The 27429-nt window shown below is 41.9% G+C and overlaps 1 protein-coding gene across 1 annotated transcript in view; it reads right to left on the minus strand.

The window, feature by feature from the left end:
* MINDY4 (MINDY lysine 48 deubiquitinase 4) overlaps nucleotides 1–27429 on the minus strand; it is a 110349-nt gene that overhangs the window by 65210 nt on the left and 17710 nt on the right. The window lies entirely within an intron of this gene.

The raw sequence follows: 27429 nt of genomic DNA on the forward strand, positions 1-27429 counted from the left end.
GTTTAGTAATTTTCCCAAGGTTACAAAGCATAGGAATTTAAATGCAGGCAAAGACTACAAAGACAATGGCAATAACTACCACACATGCTGCTTCCTTATAAAAATAAAATCCAGGCCCATTAGGGTATCCTACAAGGCTACCCATGACCTGGCCACCTACTGCCCAGCCTCATCTCATCCTGGGCGTCAGACTTGAGCAGCATTTCCTCCATGCTGAATGTCTCAGCCCACGCCTCTATCCCTTTTTATAAGCTGCTCACTCCGTCTGGAATACCCTTTGGCAAACTCATACTCACCCTATAAGGCCCAATCGGAATGTTACCTTCTTCTCAACTCCAAAGAATGCATTCATTCATTTCTTTACTCACTCGCTCGCTCACCCAGCACACGTGTGGGGCTATCTGGCAAACCTATTTCCTTGCCCAGAAGAGACCAGACATAAACTACAATAGGACATGGTATGGCTGAATAATGGCCCCCAAAGACACCCATGCCCTAAGTCCTGGAACCTGTAATGTTACTTTATATGGCAAAAGGGATTTTTCAAATGGGATCAAGTGAAGGACCCCCAGATGGGGAAATTATTCTGGATTATTCAAATAGGACCGATGTAATCGCACAGGCCCTCATAAGAGGGTGGCAGAAGGAAATATGACACAGAAGAAGAGAAGGCAATGTGATAACAGAGGCAGAGACTGGAGTGACACACTTTGCAGATGGACGAAGGTGCCACAAGACAAGGAATATAGGTGGAGACTAGAAGGTGAAAAAGGCAAAGAAACACATTTTCTCCTGGATCCTCCAAAAAGAACTAGTTCTGCCAACACCGTGACTTTAGCTCAGTGACTTTAGCCCAACTGATTTTAGACTTCAGCCCTCCAGAATTGTGAGGTAATAAATTCATGTTGTTTTAAGCCACTAAATTTGTGGTAATCTGTTATAGCAGCAATGATAAACTGATACTATTGTAAGAATGATAACCAAGGAGGAAGAAAGAACTGCCAGATTTTCTTGGTCTCCTCTGTATCCTGGTGTCCAGCATCTAGCCAGTGTTCCATAAGTGGGTGCTGAATGCCAGAGTGACTCTCACAGAAGCTAGGTGACTTTCACATGGTCACACAACTTAAAAATGCCTGAGCCAGGACTCAAACCCAGGCCACTGTCTTCAAAGGCTGTACTCTGCTCTTTCCTCTATCTCATGCATCCTTCCCCTGCTCAGAAACCTCCATGGCTTCCTGCAAACCGTGGCACAAAGTCCAAACCTCCCAAGTTGTACCCTTGGCTTCTGAGGGCAGGCAGGTGGCCACGAGCCATGGTGAGAGGGTGGGGATGATTTTCCCCACTGGGTAGGGTACAGCTGAGCCTCTCTCCGCAATCATGAGACGGCCACACAGAGGGCCATCCATCAGCTGCAAGAGCCCGGCTCAGATGCTTTGTGCCTGTTTCTCATAGATCTCATCACCACGGGAGACTTCAAATATGCTACACATAGAGAATGTACTTATTGTTCCTTTCATGTGTCCCTTTGTGGCATAAGCATTAAAAAGTTTAAAAGGTCAGTTTAAAAGCACGTTCTTGCCTTTGAGTGAAAACTATTATGAACAACAATGACAAAAAGATAAATCAAGAGATTCAAAACACTTTTTCAAAGTGTGATTATGCAGATAACACAGAGACATGTGTCAAAGTGTGTGACTAATAAATCTGCGGGGGCCAGGTGGCAGACCCCCAGCTTGCCTGCTCGGTCTGAGGGCTCCACCTCCCACTGCAGCTCCTCTCGTGCCCCATGGAGAGAGGCAAAGGCCAGGGCACTGCTGGTGTTCAGGGCTCCAAGGGACCAGGACTCAGTCCCTGAATAACTGAATCCTTGTCTTGGTGGAAAAAGCCACTCAAAGACCTGAGTTCTTATCTCTGCTCTCCCCTCCTCTATGTGATCTTGAGCAAGTCACTTACCCTCTGTGGCATCAGGTCCCTCATCTGTACCATGGGGGGAGTCTGAGCATCTCCACTCTCTGTGGGACATGATTAGGTACAGGGGCTCTGAGAGGACAAAGTGCCCTGTCATGTATTCTTGAAGATACGTTATTGCTTATGCATCCCAACACTCTTAGAAATAGTTCACCATCTCTCTTATCAAAACAGAGAAGAAGAGATGCTCATTCTTTATGTTTGGTACTGGATACCTGGCTAAATTAGTTATGAGTTCCCTCATGAGAATAAAGATACTAATCACTTACTGCTATGATTTGGGTATTTGTCCCCTCTATAGCTCACATTAAAATTTAATTCGCAATGTGGCAGCATTGAGAGGTGGGGCCTTTAAGGGGTTATTGGGTCAGATGGGCTCTGCCCTCATGAATGGATCAGTCTATTCATGGGTTAATGGGTTAATGGATTAATAGGTTGTCATGGGAGTGGGACTAGTGGCTTTAAAAGAAAACGAAGAGAGACCTGAACTAGCACACTCAACCCTCTCACCACGTGATGCTCTACACCACCTCAGGACTCAAGGAGGCCCTCACCAGAAGTGCCCCATGCCTATGGACTCCCCAGCTCTAAAACTGTAGGAAATAAATTTTGCTTCTTTATAAATTACCCAGTTTCGGGTATTCCATTATAAGCAACAGAAAACAGACTAAGACACTTACTATATATTTGATGAAACATCAGAACCCAGTGTCAATGGAGTTCAAAGTGACTACACTCATATGGCACAAGAATCTAGAATATTAAAATTTACATAAATTTTTCCCATGGCAATGAAACTCCAGTACACCTAACCGAAATAATGTAAAATTATCTGGTAGAGCACTTCTATGAACCAGTTCACACAAGATTCCCTGGAAGAGAGAGATTTTTTTTTTTAAGTCCCACTGAACATACGTTCAAAACAAAAAACTCTTAAACACAAATGAGAAAATGATTCGCCATGAATGAAAACAACCAGACACAGCAAATAGGACTCCTAAGAACTTGAGATAACAGAACAACAATCTAAAAAAGACTATAAATGAGAGAGATTAGTGAAACTTTTTTTAAAAGGAGTGAAAATCTGAAGAACAAGACACTATGAAAAAACTATGGGCAGTTTTGAAGAGTAAATCCAATTACTGAAATAAGAAACTTATGGGCACATAATGATGGTGATGGATAATACATTAAACTGAAACAAATCCATGAGTTTCCTACTGAAGGAGGAAGTGGAAAAAAAAAGGAAGAAAGGAGGGAGAGTGAGAGAGAGAGAGAATGGAAAAGTTCTTTACAGAACACTGTCAATAAGTGTAGAAGGAATGATAAATTTGGAAAATCATCATTTTATACACTCCAATTAAATCATTTATATGGGAAATGATCATCAAGGGATGATAATACCACTGGATGAAAAGTTTATGAGGAATAGGATATTCATATGGTCTAAAGGTCACAGATTACTTATTAATTGCAAAAGAGAAAGTTATATTTACGATGATGGATTAACATATACCACCTTACAGAGTGATCCAACTTAGCATCACCAAAAAGAAAACAAACCAACATTATGTGCCCCTAATGTAATATAATGGGAAGCACACAATATCATCTATATATTGTCCTCGCCAAAAAACATGCTTAAGGTAAACCTAGTAATTAAACAAACCAACAAATCTAGAACGTGGGCATTCTTAAGACAACAATCCTATGCTCTTCATGAAAAATGAAAAAACTAAAACTACATGAGATTAAAATAGTCTAGAGAGGGATGTCAACCAATACAACGAGCGAGCCTTGAATGGATACTGGATTGAAAAAAATAAAGTCTAAAAGAACATTTGGAGGACATTTGAGAGAAACTTGATTATGGGCTATATGTTAGCTGGTGCCATTGAACCAATGTGAAATTTCTTGGATGTGATAATGGTGCTGTGGTTGTGTAGAAGAAGTTCTTGTTCTTAGGAGATGCAAGCTGAAATATATAGAAGTGAAATGCCATGGTATCTGAATTTTACTTTCAAAGGGATCATCAAAAAATATGTGTATATATACATACATATAATCTGTATTGGGCAAGGGGAGAGGAGAGCAAACAAATGAGACAAAATCATGCCAATTGCTGAATCTAGGTGAAGGGTATATAGACAGTCATTGTACTATTCTTTCAACTTTTCTATAGGTTTGAACTTCTTTAAAGTTGGGAAAAAACTTTTGGTCAGCTTATACAGGAGACTATATATAATGAAGAGATAATTAATTACTAAGAGCTATCAGATGATGTTACCCAGAATGCAATTCAATCAGGAGAGATAAAATATATGAAAGAGCAAAGAAGAGACATGGAGGAAAAAAATTTAAAGTCCAATATACATCAAAAGCAGTTCCAAGACACGCCTGGAGCTCTGATTTGGGGGGAAAGGCGGTACATGGGCAACATATGTAACCTGCAATTCTGTATCCCCCATAACAGTAAGATGAAATAAAAAAAAAAAAAGCAGTTCCAGAAAGAAAGAATAAAGACAATGTGGGAAAGAAAATAATTGAAAAGATAACGCCAAGAATTTTCCAGACATGAATCTTCACAGAAACATAATGACTTTCAAATGGGACATGTAAAAATAAATGCACACCTAGACATGTCATATTAAAACTAGCAGAATACCAAAGACAATAAGAAAAATCTTAGAGAAAAGGTAGATTACCTATAAACAATTACTTTAACAGCAGACTTCTCAATAGCAATAATTAAGGGCAGAAGACAATGAAATAACATGTTCAAAGTGTCAAAGGACACTTTAAAATTCCCCAAAATATTATTAAAAGTAAGAACAAAATGAAGACATTTTCAGACAAAGACTAAAAATGTTTACTATCACAGACCTTCACTGAATAAACTACAAAAAGACTCATTTCAGGAAAAAAAGAAACCAGTAAACTAGATAAACCTAAATAAGAACTGGCAATGAAAACAATAAAAATAATAACTGAATTTTACTTTCAGTAAGTAGCAAATAATTTGGGAGTAGTTAAAAGCAAAGTGAAACTAAAATGCTAGACAATAATAAACAGGGAACATGGCAAGGGGAAATGATCATCAGAGTTAAAGATTTCTAAAATCTCACATTTTTGAGGGGGTAGATTGATTCAACTTAAATTATGATTAAAAATTTAAGTAACTACTAGAATAATAAAAATATAACATGTAATTTCTACATCAGAAAAAAGAAAAAGAAAAAATACATTTCAGTTAATTCTCAAGAAGTGCCACTGTGGAAAATAGTCTCAAAGATCCTCAAAAAGTTAAAAAAAAGAATTAGCAAATGATCTTACAATTCCACTTTTAGGTATAATAACCCCAAAGAATTGAAAACAGGGCTCAAAGAAATACATGTACACAAATAGTCATAGCAGCATTATTCACAATAGCCAAAAGGTGGAAACAAGTCATGTCTATCAACAAATGAGGTGATAAACAAAATGCTATACATCCATCCAATGGAATGATATTCTGTCATAAAAAGGAATGAAGTAGAGATACATGCTACAATGTGGACGAGGCTTTATGCTATGTTAAAGAAGCCTGACACAAAAGCGCACATATCATATGATTCCATCTATGTGAAATAACACAGATTGGTAATTGCCAGGGGCTGAGGGGTTGGGGAGAAACTGCTTAATGAGTAAGGGATTTTTACTTTGGTGAGATGAAAATGTTTTAGAACTAGATAGAGGTGGTGGTTATGCAACACTGTGAAGGAACTAAATACCACTGAATTTTTCACCTTAAATGGTTAATTTAAAAAGAAAAAAAAGAAAGAGGAAAAAAGAAATAAAGTGTGGCAAAACAAAAGTATAAAATATAACAGGACAAATAAATTCAAGTAAATCAGTAATTATTTTAAATGTAAATAAATTAAACTTGCCAGTTAAAAGACAAAGATTGAATTTTTTAAATTAGCTATACATTGTTTCAAGAGACATGTAACACAAAATCTTAACAGTAAAACATGGGAAAAACATAACATTTGTAAACCTGCCATTTAAAAGCTGATATAGCTAAATACTATCAGATAAAAATAGACTTTTTAATAAAAAGCATTATTAGTGATAAACCTACTTATTATGGAATAACAAAAGGAAAAATTCAACAGTAAAATTTAGCCATCATGAATTTCTCTATGCCCCTAACAGCAGAGCTTCAAAATATATTGTCAAAAATTTGACAGAACTATAAGAAGTTATTCAATGCATGAGCATAACAGAAAATTTTAACATTCTCTCAGCAACTAATAGATCAAGCAGAAAAAACTGTTAATAAGAATAAAGAAGATTTGAAGATCAAAATAACATGCTTGACCTAAAACAGCTATTAAATAATATATATTTTTGTCAAGCACACATGGCATATTTATAAGAATTGATGAAATAGCAGGCCACACATAATGTCTTAAAAGATTTCAAACTATGTTTTTGATCACTAAACAAATAAAATTAAAGAATTCAATGATAAGGAGATAGCTTCTTACACTCTAAGAAAAGAACCGATGTATTAGTAAATTTTAAAGAAATTAGAAAATATTTTAAAGTGGTTAACAACTTATAAAATCTTCTAGGAAGCAGTTAAAGTGGTACATAGAAGGAAATGTATAGCACCTATTATTATGGAACAATGAAAACCAAAGAGCTACGCATCCAATTGCAAAAGAGAACAGAAAGTAAACCAACAAAGTAAGAAGGAGGGAAAATAAATGACGATTAAAAAGTTAATGAAACTAAAAACAATAAATAGATTCAACAATTCTCAAAACTGGTTCTTTGAAAAGATTAACAAAAAGGCAAACCTTTGGCAAAACTGATAAAGAAAGTATAAATAAACAATACTAAGAGTGAAAAGGAAGGATAAAACTAAACATTATAAACAGAATGTTTTCAGTAAGAAGAAGAGTATGAACTGACAGACTGGATCATTTTCTAGAAAAGTCCTAAAATTGACTCAAGAATGAACAGAAAATCTGAAACTATCTATTAGCATTTTTAAAAATCATTAGTTTAAAATTCACCCCCATTTCCCACCCCAACAGACACATATACTCAAATAGTTTTACTGATGTCTTCCACCAAATACAGGAACATCTCCTCAATTTCCATTCCCAAATATAGTGCACTCAGACTCTGGAACCACCCATCCTGCCTATGAATCCCACGGCACCACTAAAACTGTGTGCAGGGGAGGCAAGTTTCCAGCTTCTTTGTGCTTCAGATTCTTCGTCTATGAAATGGAGTTGATAATAGTCCTCCCTCAAAAGAGTGCTGTAAGAATTAAATGAGTTAATATGTCAAGTACTGGTAATAATACCCTACACACAGTAATTGCTATGTGTTAGCTAAGATGATGGTAATAATTAATGAGGCTAGTATAACCTTAATTCCAAAAACCTAACACTTACAAACATAAAGTACAAAAATATGAAATAGACAACTGCATTAACCATGAGTTTTAGGAAAATTATGACCAAGTGAAAATGCAAGAATATTTTTAAAGTAGGAAATCTAATAGTGTCACTCACGTCAACAGCTTAGAGATAAAAAATGTAAAATAATCTAAAATAGATGCAGAAAAGGCACTTGATAAAAATAAGTACTGTTTCTAAAAAAGAAAAAAAAAACTCTTAGCAAGACCAAGGGAGGCAAAATGTTTTCCTTTACTTAATATACATATATTTGAATCCTACAGAACATCCTACCTAACCCTGAGGCATTGGAAGCACCCCTGCTAGCATCAGTAACAAGATGAGGATGTCCAGCATCCCACAAGTACTCAATACTATACTGGAGATACACGAGAGGCAGTGCAATGAGACAAGTGAAACAGACAACCCTGGAGCCAGAGTCCTTTCCTGACTCAGGATTCTGCACTCTTGCCACTATCCCTCTTGAAACATAACATCACTTTGGAATGAACAAGAGGGTTAGATGATCATGAAGCAGAGTTGCTCAGATGTAGGTGGACACTTAGAAACCGGACAGACAAGCTCATGCCAGAGAAGATTGGCACCACCTGGCAATAGACTAATTGCCTCTAGTCTCAACTTCCCTTTTGCCGGAATCATCTTTGAGAGGTTATAAGGACCATGATATCTAGCAATTCTGGGCTTTGGCTCTTCTGACCCAGCCCATCCCTAACCCCAGGTGCTTCTTGGTCCACACACACGTGCGTGTGTGTGTGTGTGTGTGTGCATGCATGTGTGTGTGTGTGTGTGTGTGTGTGTGTAGCAGACACTTTGGAGGCACCCTCTAGGAGCAGCTGTGCAGTGCTCTTTCTCTGCTTTTCCAGCAGTGACTTTGCACTTAAGTGGTTCTCATTAAAGACTGAACTGGCTGGAGAAGCAGTAAGCCTTTGTGAGTCAGATCCTTGAGGATAAGCTGATATAAAGACTTTTTTAAAAAAAATTAAAAAAAAAAAACATGAAAATGCTAAAAAAAAAAAAAAGCCTAGGCTTTCCATAGAAGAAAACATTTTTTCTTTTCACTTTCCTGCTCTCTGTTCCTCTTTGGCTTCCTACAGAGCCTCAGCCAAGCTCTCCTAGTAAAGACGTGGTACAGAATTGTGGTTAGACTTAGACGGCGCTCAGACGTGGCCCGGCATAACCTTTGTTGTTACAGACGAGGTAACTGAGCTCTGGGGAGAGGAAGGGAGTTTCTCCTGTGTCTTTACCGCCCCAGTGCTCAGTTGGACAGGAGGTATAGAAGCCTCTGCAGGGGCTTCCTCCACCTCCCTTGGCCACCAGATCGACAGGAGTTTTAAAAATTAAGCTATAAAAGAACATGAGGGTTGGGTTATCAAGAAGTCATCATGTGCACTAACCGTCACAATGTGTAGCAACTTTAACAGATCTCAGTTTTATACCCTGTAGTAGCCAGTTCTCAAATGGTTGACCTTTAACATATAAAAGGAATATTTTTTTTCCTGTGTCTTTTCTTTCCTCTTAAGGATGTGGAAAACCTGACTCGAATTGCTGGGATAACATTTCCTGTGAGAAAGCTCTCTACTTGGAATACTGCAAAAACAATCTGTCTTAACAATTCAACCCAAATAAATTATCTTCCTGAAACCAGTGAAACCCTTCATTGGGAATTGGGCTGCTTACCCGAGTCTCTCTCATCCGGGTCCATGATGACGAAGATTGGACAAAGATAGGGATCACCCAGTGAGGACAGATGAGGGGGGCACTGATGGCCCTGCTTCCTCCTAGAGAAGCCATCGGGCCCAGGCTGTGTGGCTGGAGAGAACACATGCTGTACTCCGGCCTCCCAAGCCATTGTTCTTTGGGGGTGATGATTTCTCAGCTTAAGTCTCTTTCCGTATGCGTCCCTCCGGACAGGCCTTGGCACACTCCTTTGACAAGATGTATACAGAGCCAGAGCAAGATCCTAAATCAAGTTAAACATTTCTCCTTCCTGTATATCTATTCCCTGAGTCAGGCTGGATTCTGGAACATTCCAGGAACAGAAGAAATTTACCCTGGTTTCAGCCTCAGAAGTTTCCTTCAGGGGTACACAGTTTGCAAAACAAAACTGTACTAGATGTGACCTTCCCTCAGATTATTTTCCCATTTTTCCAGTTTGACGTAAGACCTTGGCATACAACTGGTATCAAATGGAGGTTCCCTCTGGAAGCTAAGGAGTACTCAGAGTTCACCTAGACACAGCTCCTCCAGCTAGAAGGGCTGAAAAGTTTAATCCAGACCATGCAGTCTAATCCTGCAGCCCTATGGGTGGCAGTTGGGGACAGAGCTTTCCTGGACAGTAGGCAAAGGCATAACTAGAATTTGAGGCTCCAGACTCATCTCTGTTGATTTTCATCTATCCCACGTTGGATATTAGATACACTGACTGCATTTTCTCAAGATCCAAAACCCATTAGGACAGACTGCCTTTCCCTCAGGGGGACACACACCAGCAGGACTTTGCGGCCCTCTCAGTTCATATCCCCCTGCCCTCTCAGGATGATGTTCCCTGGGCGTGGCTGAGCTCAGCTCCAAAAGGTGACTGGTGCCAAAAGGCAGGTGTTGCTCTCCAAGCAATGAAAGGGTGGGTAGAGATAATGTTACTCCAGGGAAGGAAAAATGTCATCTTGAGGGAAGAGTGATCTTTACGGAGCACGTCTCTGCAACATGGCCAAATTCATTGAGCAGCCACTTCACCTCAGATATCCAGTTCACCAAGCAAAATGTTGCTCACCCACAATCTCCCTTCATCTTGGTCTCACCTCCACCCTGCACTCACCAGCAGACCAAATCCCCCACCACAAGATGTTGGATGAGCCCAGTGAGCCCAGGGCCAGTGCTGGAGATGTGATGGGGCCCCCGGCTCACACCATGACATCCCAGGTGCGAGCAGGGCCCCAACGAGCACATCTAGCAGGCAGGGTCTCTAAGGCTGCCTCTGATTAGGGCTCCCTGCCAGCCCGGTCTCCCTCCCCAGTGGATTGAGGACTCAAGCGGATGGCTCTACCTGAGGCAAAGGTCCCAGCCCTGCCAGCCCAAGGCTGGTGTGAGAGCCCAGGATGGAAAACATTGCCTTGACAGTCTCAGGGATTCTAAAGTCATCCTTGGGTTGTAAAAGGGAAGGTTCTGACAGGCTGCCTAAAAGAGTTGCCGCCAGTTTCCACAGTGGATTAGAAAGCCGCGTGGAGATGTTTACTTAGCTGCTGGGAGATGCCACTTTGGGGCGGCAATCCTGCCCGTTACTGTCCTAATGAAGGCCCATAAACAAGCCCAGGGAGGTGCACTGCACCAATGAGAGAGGTCGTCTTTCTCCGAGTCCCATCAAATATTAAATCCACTTAGGCTCTGTTTGGTTAAATATACCAAAGGGTGGCTTAAAACAACTTCTAGGATAAAATATTTTCATTCTGAACTCATAAAATATTCCCCTACATAAGTGTTCATAAAAGAGCCATGAGCAGCATGTCTGAAACAGCACTGTCTGCATCCAAGTCTAACTTCATAGCCATTTGAAAAGAAAGAAATATGGGTTCATTTACTTTTGGAAAGATAAGGAGGCTTACACTTAACACTAATTTTTGGAGCTTTATGCTTTTCTCCAAGGGGCCTTGGGCAAATATTCACCTTCCCTGGGCTTTGATTTCCCTTTCTGTGATGCTCTAAGAGTTCTAAATGTTCCATAGTTTTGTCCTTACAATAATAATTATTTATTTGGGCAGCACCTTCTCCTTCCTCAAAATTAAATTCTTGTAAAAGTTCTATGTAAAAAGCAGCATAAAGACTTTTTAGCCCTACATTTACAAACGAGGACACTGAGGCTCAGAAATTGTCACTTGTCCACCACAAACTAGTCCTTGACACATACCATGGTGACATGAGGAAAACAAAAAACAACACAGTGAAATGTTTAGCAAAGCTTAATTTGTTCATTTTAAAGATTGGCCTTTTATTACAATAATATGTCTATCTCAATTTTTTGAAATTTCACAAAATTATTTTAATATACTTACTTAGCCAGCAAAAATAGTAATAATAACCTAGTGTCTGATTTACCATGAAGTTAATGGAGTTTAAGCTTCAGGGACCGTCCCTTCCAAGAGGACCTAGAAATGTGTTCACATGGATCTTGTATTTTCAGAAAACTTGCAAAAATGAGATAGTTTTATATGCTTTCTATTAAAGAGGCCACTCGGATCATGTAAGTTTCAGGCTCACAACATCTGGATCTGCCTCTGCACCTGAGGTTAGTCCTCCGGGGTTTTTTGTTAATTAATTTCTTTTCCTGACCCCTGAATCTTCAGAGTCTATGACCCATTACACCAAATGGATGACCCAATGTTTCCTTGGACGCAGAGACCCTGTGATTCTCTGTCCTGCCCTAGGTTAGACAGAGAAAGGCCAAGTCAAGACTGGCTCCTAAAGCTATGCTTCCTTCCACCCCACACTGTCCCATCACGACAAAGAAATCTCCAGGAAATTTTGACCTACTCCAAAAGCACAGAGGAATGACTGTTTTCTGGGCATTTCTTAGAAGAAAGAGAAAAAAACACATTGCTTTAAACCAAGTTAGCTTTGCAAACTTTGAGCATTACACCACTCATACACATAAAACCAGAGAGCTGTGGAATTTCCATAAGTGAGCCAGCCCCAAATCAGGACAAGCATGCCCTGGGCTAAAATTAGCTGTGTTCTTGAGCCAGCCAGGCAGCCCCCTGTGCCTCTCCTGGCAGGCATTTTCCCTGGTAATAGGTTGTGAGGGTCCATGGGTACCAGACTATGCGTCCCATACCTCCCTGCTCCCCTGGGGTTACCACCGCCTGTCTCTATGAGGGTTCCCATTCAGCACAGGTGTCTCATGGGTGGGAAGCCCAGTAGGTGGAGGTATGCACTGAGGAACGGCGCTGTGGCTGAGAATCCAGCCATTCAAGGGTGGAAAATCTGTGCTGAAACTTTCCATGTGCCCCAAAGCCCATGAGCACAATGCCCACCTCACACAGAAGTCAGGATACGGGGATTTAAAATTGTAACACAGCGCAAGTTTCCCTCCCAGATCCTTAAGAAGTAACGATATTTCACCTGAGTTTTTAAGAGTGGGGAAAAAATATCAAAGCAGTACAATCCCTTTTCTCCTTAATAGTGAAACTTCTACAGAGGCAGAATGAAGCTCTTTGGCAAGACTCTGGTTTCTCTGGTTTTTAAGGATCTGAATCTAACACAGACATGAGGCTGAAAGAATGCCCCCTCCAAAATCCCCTCAAGTCCTTGCTTGTTCAGGCTGTACCCTCCTGCCATCATCTCTGTCCTCGGTGGTGCAGATGTGCAGGGACCTACAGACTACAGCCCCTTCTGGATCACGTGGGTGAGAAACCGCCCCAGCGATGCAGCCAACAGGAAGAGCTCTGACCAGAGGTATCTGGAGCTTTTTCCAGAACAAATATAAAACCATCGGAAACAGCTGGACCCACGTCGGGCAGTCTCCTGTTGGAAATGTCACGTTGAGCCTCATGACTGTGGGTGTAACCAAAGGATCAGGGGTTTCGAAAGAACAACCAGAAGGTTGGGAGAAGATTCCATTCCTGGCAGGGTGGGAGGGAATATGATGGTAAAGGAGGGCGCAATCAGCTTCCCAGTGCCCACCACGAGAACGTGGAAAGAGCCTCCTTTCTACACATCTGCAAAATAAGTACAATCTGTTGTTTCTATAACCACTGGTCCCCTGGAGTTCAAAGGACACCCATACATAACAAGGAATTCATCGACCATGTTGGGGTATTCCCTAGGCACTTCTTGGGCTAGCCTTGTGTTTTACATAATCACCTCGCCCAGATTCCAGCATTTAATGACACACTGTGGTCTGGTTACACTTCTTTATGATCCTTATCCAGAGATAAGAGATGGATTCTATTCATTTTTCCTATCCATTCTGTGTGCTTGCACTTTCCCTTTTTATTTTGAAAAATGTTAAACCAATAGGAAAATTGAAAGAATAGAATGCACTCCAGTGTATACCCTTCACTTATAGTGACAAATTGTTAACAATTGCCTTATGTGTTTTCTCTGTCTCAATACATACACACACACACACACATAAACACACACTTTTTTTTCTTTTTGCTGAACCATTTGAAAGCAAGTTGTAAACATCATGACACACCACCCCTAAATACTTCAGCCTGCATCGCCTAAGATCAAGGATGTTATCTTGCCTAATCCATATGGGGTTTATTTGTATGACAACACTTTTTAAAACCAGAATCTTTGTCTAAGCTCTCCCAGATCCTCACATCTGGAACATGTGCCCTTTTGGAGTTATTTTTTTTTTTTTTTAAAAAAAAAGGAAGAAGAAGAAATCAGTTTTAATATCTTTATTAATATTAAATGGGCCAGATCTGCTTTTGTTTTTGATCTAAAATGGATACTTTCAACTTCTCTTTTCTTCCTTTAATACACTCCTAGGAGTGTATTGAATTTAAGGATATCTGATCATTCACGTCTAGGCTAGAAAGTGACTTGAGATTTGTCAGGGAGCTGAGGGGGAGTTGGGGAGACACTGGGTGGTACAAATCTGTGGTGTGAATGAATTTCCTAAGCAGCTCCAGGGGTTAATCCTGGATAACTGTCAAAATGCCCTTATAAGTTCATATGCCCTTCCTATAGCAGCTTTTGGAACATGATCACTCCATGTGTCATTGCTCTGTGAGGAGGTGGACGTGAAATGATAAACTTGGCTCTAAGCCTTACACAACAGCCTCCACTCCTCAGAAGGTGGCAGAGTACTTGGTCTTGGTTTCTACCCATGACTTTTTCAGTTTGCTTGCTTTTCTTTTCTTCTCATGCAATAGAACTTTTATTTGAAGGGAGAAAGGCTGAACAAAGTGACACTAGGACCAAAGGAAGCAACATCATCTCTTATAGGAATGCCATCCTCTTCTCTTAGACTTTCCATTTGTCTTTACGCTTCACAGAATCTAATAAAACCCTGGGCCCAAGGCTGAAGTAGTAAGATGGAGGACCACAGCCACATGGGCCCAGGCAATGGCAGGCCATCGTGCCAGCCCACTGTCCAGGCCTGGCCCGGAAAGAACTTCTGGAAGAGAAGAGGGTGAGATGGCATATCTGCATCAAGCGCCAGAGCTTTCTTTTTTTTTTTTTTTTTTTTTTTTTTTTTGAGACAGAGTCTCACTCTGTTGCCCAGGCTAGAGTGAGTGCCGTGGCGTCAGCCTAGCTCACAGCAACCTCAAACTCCTGAGCTCAAGCGATCCTCCTGTCTCAGCCTCCCGAGTAGCTGGGACTACAGGCATGTGCCACCATGCCCGGCTAATTTTTTCTATATATATTTTTAGCTGTCCATATAATTTCTTTCTATTTTTGGTAGAGGTGGGGTCTCGCTCTTGCTCAGGCTGGTCTCGAACTCCTGAGCTCAAACGATCCGCCCACCTCGGCCTCCCAGAGTGCTAGGATTACAGGCGTGAGCCACCGCGCCCGGCCCAGAGCTTTCAAATGGACCCAGACTCTTGTAAAAAGGAGGAAATGCTTCAAATTGAATGCTTGAAATTCATTCAATCCACAGATGTTCTGGAGGGCCTACTATATGCCTCGCTCCATGGGAAAGACTTGCCCAGGGTCGGAGGAGCCCAGCAACTCAGGGCGCACTCTCTCTTCACTTCCCTTGGCCACGGACCTTACAATGAACCTGAACATTTCTCTTTGTCACAATCTTCCATAATCTGACTCCAACCTGACTTTCCATCCATCTCACAAAATTCCTATCTATTCAGGAATATATCCATCTATTTTTTAAAAAACAGGTGTTTTGGCTAACCAAATAGCAGAAGAGAAAAGCTAATATTTATTAAAGTAACCATTGTAGACCAAATATTTTATAGACGTTATTTTATTTATTCCACATAACAACCCCATAAAGGTTAGTATTATCATCCCATGTTTTAGATGAAGAAACTAGCTGCAAAGATGTTAAAAAATGTTTTGCTCAAGGTCACCCTGTGAGTATATGGCAGAGCTGGGATTTGAACCCAAATCTGTTCAATTCTAAATCTGAGGCACTTTCAACCTCACCATGCTAACAGTTACTAAATGTGTTAAAGATGGTGAGCCAAGTTTCAAAGTCTCAGAATACAATAAAATGCAATGTTTCCCAAATGGCAGTTCTCAGTAACTTAACAAAGCTTTGCTTAATTGGAATAAATTTCAAGTTACTCACAAACTTTGCTGAGCAGAATTGACTCTTTCACTGGAGATTTAAAAGGCACGTTGGGAACTTGTAATGCCCCAGGCCCATCATTACAGACATCAGTTCTCGTCATGGAGTAGGGCAGAAAATGACTCTGGTTATTGTTGGAGCTGCCCCCCTCCTGGGCCCCCCCCAAGCACACCCCGCCCCCCACCGCCAAGGCTCCGTGAATGATGAATTCTTCCTCTCTGCCGCTGGCACCCAGCCCTTGGCTTGCAAACATGCTCGCATCTCGGGCATCCTGAAAAAAACGGCCCTATTCCTTAACACTCTACCCTCCTGAGCTGCCACCCTGTCCCTATGCACCCTTCACCTCTAAATTTCTTTCAAAACGCTCCCTGCTCGGCGTGTGCCCTCACCCCTTCCACTCCTCAACACATTACAGTCGACTTTCTGTCCTGAGCACTCTGTGCAGGGTGCTCTCTCCAAAGCCACCTGGGGAAGCCCCCTCACCAGGCCCAGTCACCTTCCCAGCCTCTCCTAAGGGTCCAAAGCTGCCACCCTCCTGCCTCCTGGAGATGGTCTCCTCCCTCATCTGGGTGGGGCTGGGCACCCCAGTCCTCCTTCTGCTCTGACTACTCCCTTCCCTTGCCCCACCCCATACCACAAACATGGGTCTCTCACTGCAGGGTTCAGATCTTGGTGCCTTTCCAGACCCTCTTGGCAATGTCCACCCCTCCAAGGACTTCAGCTTTTGGCCCATGCCAGCCCCTCCCAAACGCCCTTCCTCCCAACCTCTTGGCGCACATTCCTCAGGGCCTGCATTTCTGCCCCACTCTGGACTGCTGAAACCAGAGCTCCAGGGATGTGTCCAGAAACAGACTGCTCATCTGCTTCCTGACCCAGCCAGCACCTCCCCCTTCACATGGCCCCATCCTTGCTAACTACATGCCTAGCTTCCCCAGCCTCCAGTCCCCAGCCCTCCTTGCACACCACGTCCTGTGGATCCTACCTACTCCTCAGACCCCCGGCTCCTTGCCCCTCTGGCACAGTCAGGCCAGAGCCCACTGCCTCCTAGGCCAGGGCTGCTGCCAGTCACCTTGCTCAGTCCTGCTGGGCCCCTGGACTAAGCTTCCTGAAACACAGCTCCACCTGGGTAAAAAACAACCACATAACCAAAATGCAAGAGAACTTTCCATCCCTCTCGATTGCCCAGAGAAGAAAGTTTGGCTCTCAAGGCATCTGTCTGGGCCTTCAGTCCCTCTCCTCCTGGCCCTCACACATTCCCTGCATTCCAGTTACACTAATTTGCCTGCCTCTTTGCCATTGCTCACACCAGTTCCTTGGCCTGGGATTCTTCCACTCCCTGGATTATCAAATCAAACTGCTAAGTCCTTGCTAATGCCAGCTCCTAAGCAGTCCTCTTCCCCCAACAGCAGCCAAGGATAATGCTTAGGACTAGGACCCCTAGAAGCAGATGGCCTACATGAACTTGGACCAGTTGGTCATTCTGTACCTCAGTTTCCCACCTATAAATGGATCCAATAACCCTCCTGGTGTTGTCATCAGGATTAAATGAGGTACTATGTCTAAAGCTCCTACAACAGGGCCTATCAGATAGTGAGTACTCAATAAATACCAACAGCTGAAACAATAGACTCCATCTCTATGGCACTCTGCCAGGTCCCCTTGTCACGTTTGTCTTTTTTTCTTTTTAATCTTGTTGTATACATATGTAGGGATGTCTCAGCCTCTTGGGGGCAAGAATCTCATCTTCAGCATCTCTCTCCCCAACACCATTCAAGCAAGCAAGAGGCACTCTAAAAATGCTTTGTTGAATTGAATAAAACTAAATACCAGGTATTTAGATTGAGATCAAAAACTGTTTACTCTATTGGGAAAAGGCCCCACTTCTGAGGGACCTATGACCGCAAAACCCGCCTCAACAGGAAATGAAAGAAATCCCATGGCTTTAGTAACTTCTTGTGGAATGAACAGAGAAAACAAAGTAGAATTTTCTGGAATGAGGCACACATGGAATCTAGCTTTACAGGAAGCCACACTGGCAGGTCATCTTTGTAATTTGAAGAACTCTGCCCAAATACCCCTAACAGAACTCAGCATCAAAGGCCATCTTTCCAAGGTAGAGACATCCGCTCTGAAAGTCACGCGGAATTCCATCCCGCAGCCACCATCTGAGAAAACCAGCCAGAGAATCATGAGGGTAGGTGTCCGTCCACTCCAAACTTCAGCTCTGTCTAGCTCAGGCCCCACGGCATCCAGCCTATCAGTTAACTCAGGGTAGAACAAAGATGTCCCTCTTTTCCCTAAATCAATGCCCTTTTCCAATCCTTAGGGGAGCTATGCACTTAGGCTCTCTCTCCATGACCCACCATAAGTGCATTATCATCTAAAAATGTCTGCAGAGGCAGCAGAACCCAATGCAGGCCCTAGAAAAAAAGGCTGAGGAAAAACAAAAGAGCTGCTTCAGTCCTTAGGAATGAGAGAGACCCTAGGGACACAAGCAAACTTTTCCCCAAAAAATCTCAGGCTTGGAAGAAGGTAGAGAAGAGTGATGAGTATGTTCCAAGCACAGCAATAAGATCTGAGGAATAAGAATGGCCCCAGATTGGGCTAGTCAAACCCACTTAGCCTTCAAGGCTTAGCTCAGCCTGGCCTCATCCAGAAGCCCCTTCCTCTCCTCTAAGATGCTATGGATCTCATTTAGCACCATCCACCTGGCCCCTGGGGCAGATATGACCTGATATTTTTAGGCAACTTTTCCTATTTGCTAAATCACTAATTCTGCTCTTCTATGAATTCCTTGAGTGAGGGAAAGACCTCAGACTTTACTCTCCCCCCATACCCAACTCCCAGCAAAGCCAATAATTCACCTCCACTACTATTTATTGGAACAATTCTGAACAAAATTGAAGGAAGTAGGGTCACAGACAGCTCACCCCCATACTCAGGCAGCTGACAGTCCAGCAGGAGGAACAAGGTAGCCTGTCTCTCACTCTCTCCAGTGTGACATACACATGAGACATATGAGAAGGGGATCATGTCCAAGTATAAGTACAGGGAAGAGATCAGGAAAGACTTCCTGAGGAAGGCAACATTCCAGATGACTTACACATGGGGCATCATAGTTGGGTGGGTGAGTTACTTGGTTTAGTTGGTTGGTTGGTTGGTTGGTTAGATGACTGGTTAGTTGGTTGGTTGGTCAGTTAGTCAGATGGCTAGTTGGTTGGTTGGGGTGGATGGTTGGTTGGTTGGCTGGTTGGTTGGTTGGTCGATTAGTGAGTCAGTTGATTGTTTGGTTAGCTGGTTGGTTGGTCAGTCAGTCAAATGGCTGGTTGATTGGTTGGCTGATTGGTTTGTTGGTTGGTTGGTTGATTGGCTGGCTAGATAGATGACTGGTTGGTTGATTAGTTGGTTAAATTAATGTATGAACAAAAAAAATTACTGAGTTAATAAATGCCAACAAGCAAATTGAAGATAAAGTTTGAATTGTTCCAGTTCTATTAAAGATTATCAGTTTAAGTTTCATGATACTGTCCCAGACAGATTAGCATAATTTTCCCTTCCATTCTCCCTGCTAAGTCCATTCTCTCATTTGCTCAACATTTATTATTGCCAGGTCCAGGGATATAGCTGGGTAAAGACAAAGAAGCAAGGCCCCCTTCCAGTCCCCAAGGAGTTCACAGAAGTAAAGATGAGTTATGAAATCATTATGCTATATTGAGGATTGCTCATGATACTGAGGGAACAGAAGAGAAGCAGACAGACTCTGCTGACCAGGCCAGGACTAGGGTGAGGTGAGGAAGGAACATAGGGTGCAAAATTTCAGGAGGCACTCTCTTTCAGGTTCATGCAGTAGAATAGCCTAAAAAGTGAGTAGCTCCTTAAATTCTGCATTCTAGATGCCTCACCTTCCTCACCCTTGTTCTGGTTCTGTTGACCTCTGTCTAGGACTTTCTTTGGGTTTTGGAAGCCAGGACCTGCTAGAATATACTAGCAGAGCAACAGACAAGCATCTTGGAGTGAGACAAAAGGTATCCAGGAAAGAAGAGAATCTCCATAATATCACCCCTGCTCTCTCACCCTCATCTCCAAAAATTATCTCAGAGCCTCGACAGCTTCCTTCCATCCAACAGATGCCCCTTCCCTGCATGGAACAGCTTCCCAGCCTGCATGCCAGGACTCAGGACCTAGAGTGGAGCTGGCAAGGGCCCAGGTGTGGTCCAAAGGGGATCTCAGAGCTGTCACACTGATGTCCACAGATTGACAAGATGAAATCATTCATCTTCCCTTCCAAGGAGATGTGTAGACACACTCTCCCCTCTTTAGCTACACTTTCTTGATCTCGAAGGAAATTCAAGTCACGGGGAAGTCTATTTTCCCTGGGAGATGAATCAGATCAAAGACTTTGAAACCCTGGAACTGAAGGTACCTGGGAGCTTTAATAACTACATAAGGGTAGGCCAACAACCCCATTTTTGGAGGGCTTGGGATGGCCTGTAATGTAAGATGCACTGGAGCTGTTTCTCATGTGATGTCCTGTGCCTACTATAGGGAGGCCAGCATTCAGAAGGAGAGAGAAATGGTGTTCTGCTGTGGACTGTGGGCACACATATAGGGTAAAATTTGACCACCAGGCTGAGAGTTGGGGAAGAGAACTGGCTGAGCACAGGGCATCACTGGCAGGTGTGGAGGGCAGCCATACCCACCACAGAAGAGGGGTCCCCAGAATAGGTTATGAATGTGAGGCCGAACCAGTGCAAGAGCCCTAGGCAGGCCACCTATTCATGTAGGATGATCGGCATGCTGGAAAGCAACTGGGTACGTGTATGACTCAAGAGTCAGCCAATTGTGAACTTCGAGTATCTGATGTAAAGTCCAAATAATGTGCAAAGTCAAGTTAAAATGAAAATTCTACCCATTACTCGTCACCTGAAATGCAGATGTTGTCAGACTCAGGATGCTCAGATATGGGGAACAGTCAATAAACCACAAATGCCACATCCTCCGCTAAGCCTCCACCAAGCCCCAGCTGGCATTATTCATTCCCTCTCAGGATACAGACAGGCATCTGTGTGTTGGCGGCCTCTGCTCCTGAGGTGGGGGTCCAAAGGAATTGGAGCCCCCAGGAGGGTTTAAGATGCACTCATCTCTCTCCTCTAGAGTGCTCATGAAACACCGTCAGTAAGGGCCTGGTGAGTGTCTGCTGAACGCCCAAAAAGGGCAACCAAACAGCATAGCTGGAGTTGTGAGCACTGACAACAGAGTTGGGATCTGCTGCCACCTACTGTTCATTCAAAACCCGAAAAACTGCCAGGCAGCTCCAATGTCAAAGGAGCTAAAACCCTAGAATTGACTACTGGTGTCAACACAAAGGCAGAGTCACTGAGGCTTTGGAGCCATGGCTGTCTGGAGGCTGCAGAGACCAACAGCAGAACAAGGCAGGTTAATCATCCCCTGGATCTAAAATCACAGCCATCCCCCCTCCACCCAATGTCACTAGTTCACCATGAAGTCTTCTGCATTAAACATTGCCTCTTCAAGCCCAGGGCCCTCTTGCCCTCTCAACAGCATCCCTTAACTTCTCCCTGAATTTCCATTCCTCTGTCAGGGCCACAACCTAGCACCCAACTACACAGGGCCTCCCAGGAGGCCCTGGGCTTCCAGAAGCAGGGAGCTGTCTCATTCATGGGCATCCCCAGGGCCTACCTAGCAGGGCTGGGACACCAAGAGGGTACCAAGAGACACCTCCTATCTGATTAATACGATGGGACATGACCCAGCAGCTACGAAGCCAGTGATGAGTCAATGTGGTGCCCCTGCCAACAGGGCTGCGGGTGTCCTGATGCGGAGGCTGGCTGTGAGCCTGAAGACGGCTTTGTTCCTGCCTCCACCTGTAAAAGATCCCTGCTTGGCCTGCCTTACCAGTGATCCTAGGTACCAAAGGTGATGTCCATGGACAGGCTTTGCAGCTTGTTTATTTTTATTGTAACACCTGGGGGCTGGGTGAGTGTGAAGGAGCCATGAGAACTGGCAGGGAAGCCACTATTCTCCCTTCCAGATACCCTGGACAGTTGTACCCATGTCGGCTGCTAAGGGCTCACAGCTACACCCTTTTCTGGAGAAATGCTGTACACCAAACTCACTTAGGAGGTTGCACACTGCCAGTCCACTCCAGAATGGGCAGTTCATAGCCCGTGACCAACAGAGAGGTACAAAAAGCCCACCCCCTTGCTGGAGACTAACTCTGAGTTAATTCATGCTCCACATCTCCCCACGGATTCAGGCTGAGACCCCATGTCCTTCGGCTCCTTCCCCTGTCCACCTGCACCTTCCTCACTCTCCTTGTCCTGAGAGCATGCCCCAATAAATTACATGCACCTGAATCTCTGTCTTAGGCTTGGCTTCTAGGGCGCTGGCTCCCAAACCCTGGCATGCATCACATCACCTGGAGGGCTTGTTAAAATACAGATTTCTGGGCTTCACCGACAAAGTTCTGACTCAGCAGGTCAGACAAGTTATGGTTCTAACAAGTTCCCAGGTGATGCAGATGTTGCTGGTCCAGTGATCACAGATTGAGAACCACTGTTCTTGAGAACCTACCTTAAGACAGAAACCATTCAACAAGTAATAGGCAAAGGGGTTTAACCTGGGGCAGGTTTTAACCTCGCCCCAGCCAGCCTACCTTCCAGCTCAAAACCCTGCAGCCAAGAACAGCAGACATCAGGCCTCTAATGACAGACCCTTATACTCTGGGCTGGGATTGATTCCAGATTGCTAAATCCTTTTACTATGCTCTATAGGAGCTCAGAGGAGCCCACAGTCTAGGAGGGACACCAAAGTCACAGGACCCTGGTTCATATGTTCATCATTTACACAAAATGAGCCTCAGAGGTCAGCTGCATTGACTGTGATTCTTGGATCACAAAATAAGTCAGAAGTCCGGTCTAGGCATACCCGAGTCCATGTGTAGAAGGGAGGGCTGGGGAGCTCCTATAGAGCAGCCCACCCAACCCTTTCACTTATAGAAAAGAGCATAGAGGCCAAGAGAGGGCTAGAGATCTGATCAAGACAGAATTCAACCTGCAAGCACAGGACATATAAGTGCTTGCCATAAAGGCAAGACAGTTTTATTATCATCAAACAGTAGCTATGTGCAATCCTACTAACTTGAGCTCTAGTAATAGCCCCGTGAAAGACAGTCCCTTAATAGCTTCAATAAGACCCCAAGGCCTGAAGAGAACTGTCCTATCACAACAACAGCAATAGGACAGCTCAGTGCTCACATGTGTGGACTCCAAACACATGATCCCTGACCATAGGTCACAGGGAGGCCAGTCAACAAAGTAACACCAACAGACTGAAGGAAAACATTATGGCAGACCAAAGGTATGAACTGTGACCCAATGACAACAGTAAACCTGCTTCTCTCACAGTCTCCCTCATTTCAGGGACAGGCAACCCCCTTCTAATAGTTGTTCAGCCAAAAAACTTTGGAGTTATCCTTGCCTCCTTTCTTTCTCTAATACAGCACAACTAATCCATGGGCAAATCACAGCGAGATACAGTCATACAGTTTTGGTCAGTGATGAACCACATATACAATGGTGGTCCCATAAGATTATAATACCATAATACCATATTTTTACTGTACCTTTTCTACATTTAGATGTGTTTATATACACAAATACTTACTATTGTTACAATTACCCACAGCATTCTGTACAGTAAGATGCTGCACAGGTTTGCATACTAGGAGCAATAGGCTACACCATATAGCCTAGGTGTGTAGTAGGCTGTACCATCTAGGTTTGTGTAAGTACACTCTACAATGTTCCCACGATGATGCAATCACCTAATGATGCATTTCTCAGAACATATCCCCATTGTTAGGTGACTCGTGACTGTATATGTGTGTTTGTATATATTTACATACACATATATTCTAAATCATGTCTCACTGCCTTCATTGCCCATGATTCAAGCCACCATCAGCTTTCTTCTAGACTACTGCAGTTACCTCCTAACTGGTCTCCCTGCTTCTGCACTTCCTTCCTTGAATCTATTCTCAAAACAGCAGCTAGAGGGATCCCGTTAAAACATAACTGAGATCACAGTATACCTCTGCTCAACCTCCAAAGGCTCCCGTATCTCTAGAGTAAAAGCCAGTGCATTCAGCAGCCTCCCAGACTCTACATGACTGAGCTTTCTTCCTCTCTCACTCCCTCTTCTCCCTCATCCACTCCAGCCTCAGCCAGCAACATGCTTCCTCTGCAGGGCCTGTGCACAGCTGCTCTCTTTGCATTTGCTCCCAAGGATCAAAGGGCTTGTTCCCTATCTCCTCTGAAGTGTCATCGTCCCTAAAAGGTTTTCCCTGGCTACCCCTTTTTAAAATAGCAGCCCTGTCCACAGGGCTCCCTATCATCCTTCCGTGATTTATTTTTCCTTGTAGCACTTATAACTCTCAGATATGTTATGTATTTACTTGTTTTGTTGTGAGCTGCCTCTTCCCAATAGAAGGGTAAGCTCCATCACTAGACTCTGGAGGTAGTTTCCTGGGTTCAAATCCCTGCCCAGGCTCTTACTAGATGCATAAACTTGAGTAAAGAAAGTAACTTCTCTGAGTGAGTTTCCTCATCTGTAAAATGGAAGTTATAATAGTATTTCCTGCTTCAAACGTTTACCTAAAATACTTAGAATAATGTTTTGCACAAAAAAAGGCCAATATCAAAAGCTTATTGATCTTCCTATTGCTATTGTGGTTGTTTTTAATAGTAATAGCAGTACTAAGCAAATATTCATTGAGTGTCTTCTGTATACTGGTACTATTCTAGCCACAGGGATTATAAAGTTCCCTGCTCTCGTGAGATTCATAATCTATTGTGGAAGACAGATAATACATAAGTGAATAAATAAAAGAATTTCAGGTAATGATAGGTGCAGTGAAAATAACAAAACAGGATGGACATGAGGGAGCAGAGGTAAAGTTAGTCAAAGAAAACCACTCTGAGTACAGAACACCTGACTGACAAGAAAGAGACGGTCTTGAGATTATTTGGGAGCAGTGCCTTTACAGCAAGGGGACAAGCCAATTATCCTTCATGTAGAAACAAGCTAGACATGTTGGGTGAACAAGGAAAAAGGCCTGTAGAAAGAATAAAGACCTTTGCGTAGCTATGCCAACCCTAAAAGAACAGGGAAGGAGGAGGACTGGCCCTATCAAGACACTAAGCTAGAACGAGATGGCCATAATAATCAAAAGTGTGATCATGTGGTTTTAGGGGGGAAAAAAACTAATTAAATAAATAAATAGAAAAAATACCAATGAAACACAATAGAGAGCTCAGAGACAGGCCCATGTCTATATGAGAACTTAATAGAAAGTAAAGGTAGCTTCACAAATCAATGGGGAAAAAACAGATTGTAAAGTAGACAGTGCTAGGAAAACTGTCTTACCATACACAGAAAAACAAAAGTAGATATTTTCATCCCCCAAAATACAAAAGATTAAATACCTAATCTATGAAAGCTAAGCCTACAAAGTTAATAGAAAAAACATAGGAGAATATCATTGAAACAAAAGGAAGAAAGAACTTAATAAAAAGAACTGTAAAAATATAAATCATGTGCCAAACAAGAGCTTGATTATGCCCAAATTAAGCACATCAGTTTAACAAAGATCATAATGGACAAAGTTATTACATACATAAATAACAGAATGAGAGAAGATAATTACATAGTCTAAAACTAATAACAGATTAATATCTACCAAAAGGAAATTAAATCTTCTTTGGAGGAAGGTAACATTAACCAGAACCTATGCAATTATTTACATACTATACAATGTCTGGGATTCAATCAAAATTACCAGAAATACAAAGAAATAGGGCAAAATTATCAAAATTCAAAAGAAAAATAGAAATAGCAACCGACTCACAGGTGATGCAGATATCAGAGTTACTAGATGGGGACTTTAAAATGACAGTGGATAATATGCTTAAGAAAATTAAGAAAAAGATAAAGAATTCAAAAAATCTATTTTTAAAAAGGAATAGAAATTATAAAATGGTAAAACAAAATCAGTGAAATTAAGAATTTATTAGATAGGTTTAATAGCATGTTAGTCATGACAGAAGAGAAAAAACATGAACTGGAAGATAGACCAAGAGAAAATATCCAGATAGAAGCAGAGAAAGAGAAAGATGGAAAAAATAAGAAAAAAAAAAAATAGAAAAAACTATAGAACACAAATATAGTGAAAAATCTGTTATATTAATATGTGTAACTGGAGTCCCGGGAGAGAAAAAATAGGTTGGGACAAAAGCAATATTTAAAAAGATAATAGACAATAATTTTCAAAACTGATAAAAGGTATCAATCTACAACCAGAGAAAGCTCTACACTTCCCAAGCAGAATCATCAAAGAAAACCACACTTAGGCACATCGTAGTCAAACCATTATCAAAGAAGAAAAAAAAATCTTTTAAAAAGCTAGCAGGGTTAGGGAGTGAGAGGGACGTAGCCAGAGATTTAAAAAAAAAAAAAATAATACATTATCTTCAAAAGAGTAACAATAAAACTGTCAGCTGACTTACCAACAAAGATGCTGAAAGCCTAAGGCAATGGAATGACATGTCTAAAGTGCTGAAAGAAAAGCCACCAATTTAGAATTCTATACCCATTAAAAATATCTTTAAAAATAACGGCAAAGTAAAGACCTTTCCAAACAAAAACTAGAAAAAAAATTTAGCACACCTACTAAAGAAATACTAAAGGGAGTTCTTCAAGTAAAAGAAAAATGTGAATACCATAATTACTGTAACTAAAATTAAAAATTGTCAGATTAAAAACTCCAAATACATGCTGATTATAAGAGATAAGCTTTAAGTATATACTGGGCCATAAGAAAATTTCAACAAATATCAAGAATTTGAAATCACAAAGAGCATATATATCACCAGGGTAGAAATAAGCTAGAAATCAAAAACAAAAAGGTAATCAGAAATGTACCCCAAATGTTTTGAATTAGTCAATATATGGCTAAATAACTCATGGGTCAAAAAAAAAACTACAAAGGAATTAGAAAATACTTTAACTAAGTTATATGATTATATAATATATTAACCTGTGGAATACAGACAAAGCATTACTTACAAGGAAATCTGTAGCTTTAAAAGGTGTTACAAAAGAAGAAAGTTGAGAATAGGTTAAGATCCATATCAATAAACCAGAAAATAATAACAAATTAAACTCAAGTAGAATGAAAACAATAAAAATAAGAGCAGAAACAATGAAATAGGAAATATATAAAGCCAAATATTGGTTCTTTGAAAATATTATACAATTGATATACTCCCAGCAAGTCTAGTCGAGGGGTGGGGGGGGAGAGAGAACACAAATTGCCAACACCAGGAATGAGAGAGACATCACTGCAGAGCTCATAAATTTTAAAGTGATAAACGGATAATGTAATTATACAATTTTATACTGACAAACTTAAAATATAAATAAAATGGTCAAACTCCAAATAAAACTTGCCAAAACTGATACAAGAATAGAAAATTTGAATTAAAACAATTTTTTAATTGTAATATATAGTTTGAAATCTTTCAGCTCAGAAGTTTTCTCCAGTAAATTCTTCCAAATACTTAAGGAAGAAATAACACCAATCTTACACTAACTCTTCAAGAGAATAGAAAAAGAGGGACCACTTTTGTTATAACCTGGTATAGAATCTGA

Source organism: Eulemur rufifrons, chromosome 29 (assembly GCF_041146395.1).
Source record: "Eulemur rufifrons isolate Redbay chromosome 29, OSU_ERuf_1, whole genome shotgun sequence".
Lineage (NCBI taxonomy): Eukaryota > Metazoa > Chordata > Mammalia > Primates > Lemuridae > Eulemur > Eulemur rufifrons.